Source organism: Miscanthus floridulus, chromosome 14 (assembly GCF_019320115.1).
Source record: "Miscanthus floridulus cultivar M001 chromosome 14, ASM1932011v1, whole genome shotgun sequence".
Lineage (NCBI taxonomy): Eukaryota > Viridiplantae > Streptophyta > Magnoliopsida > Poales > Poaceae > Miscanthus > Miscanthus floridulus.
Window position 1 is genome coordinate 5,303,089 of NC_089593.1, and position 5,491 is coordinate 5,308,579.

The 5,491-nt window shown below is 42.8% G+C and overlaps 1 non-coding gene across 1 annotated transcript; it reads left to right on the forward strand.

The window, feature by feature from the left end:
• The first annotated feature begins 5,108 nt into the window (after positions 1–5,108).
• On the forward strand, positions 5,109–5,182 carry TRNAI-AAU (transfer RNA isoleucine (anticodon AAU)). The gene has a single exon. It is a non-coding gene; the product is annotated as a tRNA-Ile (tRNA).
• Positions 5,183–5,491: the final 309 nt, after the last annotated feature.

Here is a 5,491-nt window from a genome sequence, read left to right on the forward strand (position 1 = left end):
CTGGTAAGTTTGTTTCAGCGCCTTGCTGCAGTATGTCATTTGCTGTTGTAGATCTGGTATTTTTCATTTCTTCAGTGCTCCCCTCCTTCCCCTAGATGTACTTCTCAGCAGTAGCTGCCTCAGTTTGAGATAATGCAAGTACCTCTTTGTGAATGGTGATCAGTTTGATAGGAGTTTTAATTGAAGTTACAGAGTGGGTGATCTGTAGCTCATGCACTGTAGGCAATTCGACAGTCATCACTGGTGGCTCTAAGACTGTAGCCGATATGGGACATTCCCTCCCTGTAGTTTGCATTTCTGGCATGCTGCTTCGCCTAGCTTCAACATTGTTTTGAACATTAACATTAGTGTTGGGGTTGTGAAATAGCTCTTCACCATATTCCTGCTCCCTATTTTCTTTCTCCTCTATCATCTCTATCTGTGTGGTCTTGTTTGGACCCTGCGTATTTGCATCTTCACTGAAAGACTGACCAGCCGAACCAGTCTTAGTTGCGATGGGAGTTAGGGTGTGTTGTTGAGCGTCTGATCTTTTCTCTCATTGGTGTCTTCCCCTTTTGCATTGATTTGGGGTGGGGTCGCCCTTGCACAGTGCTCATGTGCCTATTCTCTTCTCTTATAATCCGTTTTTAGCTTATTTTTTTAGCCAGAATAATATTTTTCTCTCACAATAAATCAGCTAAAATAGTATTTCAACTTATTTTTTCAGCGAACAAATGGGGCCAATGTGGGCTTGCTGCATCTCCAGCATACCATTTATTTTATCATTTTTGTTTGGTGCCTCGCGACACCTTCCCTCATGGCCAGCTTCTCGGCTGGTTTCAGGCCTGGAACAGTGTTCTATATTCGGTTGCCGTGAGATCTCTTGCCCATGCTCCTCTACTGCCATATAGCTGTCTTCCCTAGTCCACTTGCCCATTTCATAGGTTGTTCTAGTCCTCTGTATAGGTACTAATATAGCCTCCTCTGCCATGGGGTCATTACCTTGTTTCAGGTTGTTATCTTCGTACAAAGTGCCACTGAAAAAATTGTTTTGGTTTGGGAAAATTAGGGGGTCTGCTTAAGACTAGTTGCCCAAGTCTGTCAGTCTCTTCGCTTGCTCGTATACGATCGTGGATTATAAGCTGAAATAATATTTTTCTTTCACACCAAACCAGCCAGCAGTAAATAATCTACGGTCGTTTACGGTGTGCCGAACAGGGCTGTGTATCTTCAAATTCTCAGAGCTGTCTTTTGCTGGTTTAGGCTTCAAATGGGATTCATGTTGCTGCACTTTGTTTTCGGCAAGATGCAGGGCAGGCTGAGAGGCCGGCCTATACCTCGATTGCTTTTCAGGCTCAGTTACCAAGCATTCAAACTTGTTTGAATTCATGTCTTGGACCCACTTCCTGCCCTGTTGCTCCTGGAACCTCAATGGTTTGGAACAGTGCACCAAACCTGCTAGCTCTGTTTGTTCTTTCTTTACTAAGGGCGCGTTTAGATGCGAAAATTTTTGGCTGTTGGCTACTGTAGCACTTTCGTTTTTATTTGGCAAAAATTGTCTAATTATGGACTATTTAGGCTTAAAAGATTCGTATCACGATTTCTCGGTGAACTGTGCAATTAGTTTTTTTTGTCTACATTTAGTACTCCATGCATGTGCCGCAAGATTTGATGTGACGGGTACTGCGCAAAAAATTTTGGCTTTTGGGTGGAACTAAACGGGGCCTAACTCTCTCCTATCTATCTTATCCTCTCGTCTGACTTTTTCAATGCCCACCCTCGCCGCACGGCGTCGCTGACGGCCAAGGCATGAAGGCCGCCATTCGCCGCTGCGGAGCGGTTCCTCGAGTTCGCATGCTGTGACCTGTGGCTGCCTTCTGCAGTCGGTGTGGCTGAGTGAGCTTTGCTCCATATCCACCCACGCCCGTACGCTCCAGACCTCCACTTGTCGCCGGCGATGGTTTCCGCGCTGGCCGCTTCGACCGCCACGCAGATCCTACCACAGCTCCCAGGCCCACAGCTGTGTCGTGTGCGTGCGGCGCTCCCACTCCCGCTGCCATCTTGTTAGTAGTTTTCATACATAGGAGTATTCAGTTTTGATTTCCAGTAGAGTACGTATGGATTTCGAAGTGATCTGAGCTGATTCTAACTACACCAATTTCTAGTTGCAGGCATGCATAACCAGTTGGTCTGCTTCAGAATCGCAGGGGTAGCCACAGGAGAAATAGCTGGAACAAATTAACCTGTTTAGTGAACAAATAGCTGGCACTATATGTTGGTGTATGGACTGTTACACTAGGATGTGAGCCATTTTGTATGCCTATTTGTTCATGTACGGTGAGCCATTTTGTATGCCTATTGTTTATGTACGGTCAGTCTGATACATGTTTGGGGCACCAATTATGTATGGTCATTACTATTATATTATTTGTGATGATTTTTTAATTGGGCCAGCCCACAATATGGGCCTCATTGTAATGTTGGGCTGCAATGAAAAAAAAAAGACACACCAATTTGTAGCTGGACCAAAAAACATTTGGGCCAATTAGGCTGATGGTAAAAGAAAATAATAATGAAAAAAGCCCATGCTATATGGGCTGAAAGTAAATTGCCACGTCACATATGCCATGTCATCATACACGTGGCGCTATTCTGTTGAATATGTTGTGACGATTTTAGTCGCGCCATTGCATCAATGACGGGAGAACTATCATCACCGTATCATTGACAATGTCCTCTAATGGTCACAGAAGCTGGTTAGTGACCCACTTTCTATCACGGCAGTGACTTTATCACTATAGGCAAGCAATGACAAGAAATAGGCTGTTATCGTCATAATCTAATTGTCACATAAGCCTAGAATTCTTGTAGTGCCACGTGGCGGCCTCTCACGGTCATGGTGGCGGTGGCCACCGGCGCAAGGAGAAGCACCGAGCCCTAGGACGGAAGCCCTCTGGCCTCGCCTCCTGCTACGATTGCGGCGCCCCGCTGCCGAGGCGGAGGTGGCCGCAACATGATACGTCGTATGTTGCAAATGTATGTTTCAAGTATTTTAGATGTTTCAAAAATATGTTGCAGGTGTTTTATATGGATGTTGCAAAAGTAGATCGGGATCGATGTTGCATATGTTGCAACGGCTATACACGTATGTTTCAAGTGTATGTTCCAAATGTTTCATCTGTATTCATATATACGTTGCAAGTGTTTTATCTTGATGTTGCATATGTTTCACACATATGACGCAAGTGTTTTATCTGGATGTTGCATATTGCACATGTTTCCAATGGTTTTCAAGTGTTTTGCAAGTGTTTCAGACATATGTTGCAAGTGTTTCATTTGGATGTTCCAAAAATAGATCTTGATGTTGCACATGATGCAATAGGACCCACCTGCCGCAACCGCCTACTGCAACTGCTGGGGTGCCGTCGTGGGCCAGCGTGTGGACTCCCGAGGCCGACAAATGCATCCGTGGCTCGCATCCACAAGCGGGGTAGATGACTGGGACCCACGTGGGTTCAGGCGGTCCCCATGCATGCATGTGCGCGAGAAATGGAGTGGCGCGGGTGGTTCCCACGCAAAACAAAACTCTCCCGTATGCACAAGGGCACGCAGTAGGCATGGGCGTCTGTCACTGTAGCCTGTCCAATAACTTGTTGCATGGTCATCCAAACGATTTGTTGTTTAGATATTTATTTAGCGACCATTATCCATTTGAATATGTTTGGAATCGAACTCCACATACTGTCAGTTGACGCATCTTATAGATCGTACTTTGCCTATCACTAGGCACGCATGTTGTCCTAACTCGTATGAGTATGGGCCATGGATCCAAGTTGTATATGACTAGGATGGAGAGGGGCACGCCGCATCGTGTGAAGTAAAGAAAAGATAATGAAAAAAAATCTCTTGTGGAAAATAGAATATAGATACAAAATAGATATCGTTGGCATCATATTGAGTAAAATAAATCTATCCGAGTCCGATGTGCAATTATATCTGTCCGAGCCTCAACAATATACCTTTTATATTGGAGAAATAACTTGTGAATTTACTCTGGAGTTTAATCACAGATGTCAACAACTACAATACTAAACTGGCTGATAATATACTGAAATTTCTATTACAAAAATAGATTTTTAGAGATACATAGCCATATTAATAGAGGTGGACGCTCACTAAGTGCTGCCTCTAGAAATGGTGAGACGGACCAAGGAATACGTCTGCCTCCGGTAATGATACCTCTTGTTAATATTAACAGGGACGTGTGTTTTCCTAGTTAGCACGATCACTTTTTTTAAAGGATTAACAAAGATAGTCATCCTAACAAAGCAACCACTTTGTTAATAGACTATTAACAAAGGTGACCATATTACGAAGACTAACTCTTTTAATCATTTGTTAGGATGACTTCGTAATATGGTCACCTTTGTTACATAATAAAGACCACCTCTAGTAACGAACCATTATTGACGCTAGGTGTTCTAACATGTTGTTCGCTTCTATTAATGGACCATTCTAGTTTTTAGAGACGACCACATTCCTTTTGTTTCACACTAATGATATTATCTTGGTGTATCTTTTTCACTTTGCATTGGAATGCATGCTGAATCAGGGTGACTCAAGATAGGTGAGTCACTCTAGTCTAGACTACTTATATATGGATTAGAAATAAATTTCCCCATATCTCTTTATCCTTTTATTTCTATGGATAATACACTCTTTCTTCCATAAAAAGGTATAATGGATTTAGTTCATATTCTTAAAGCACTAGATTTTTGGGCCAAGCTGGATTTGAACCATTGTTGACATATTGTCAACGAATTTATAGTCCGTCCCTATTAACCACTCAGGCATCCAACCTAGGAAAAAATTATTTTAGGCCTTTTTGATGATATATTTTTTAGCGGCAAGAGCTTTGCCGCAAAAATATATTAGACGAGACTTTTTGATGATATATAGATTGACCTCCTTTTATAATTATCCCTACCCCTAGGAGTTGTCGAATCAAGACTTTCCGGGTGAGATTCTCGTTTTTTTAACTTAGATTTTAAATGAACACATGTTATCGTGGGCATGCTTTAATTGAATATATGCAACAATAATCATGTAATATAACAAAAATCACCACTGGCCGATTAGCTCAGTTGGTTAGAGCGTCGTGCTAATAACGCGAAGGTCGCAGGTTCGAGACCTGCATGGGCCAAGTTTTTTTAATTTTTTTCTATTTGTTGACAGACTGCTGCACTTTTTAATTTGAAATTTTCCGTTTTATCCCACTTTTTTTTGCTTGGAACTGACAGACTGCTGCCGCGCTGTGTTATCTGCTCTACTCCTACCAATAATCCATCTCAGCTACTGCTGCATCTCTCAACTATATGAGAGTACACTGCTGACGCTAATAGACAGTTTCTTCGGAAAAATAAAGAGAGTAGGATGCGTCTCGCCTTTACCAGCCAGTGAACGGGGATGTGGTTACAGTTCCATGTTCCGAGAACATCGTGGAACGGGAATA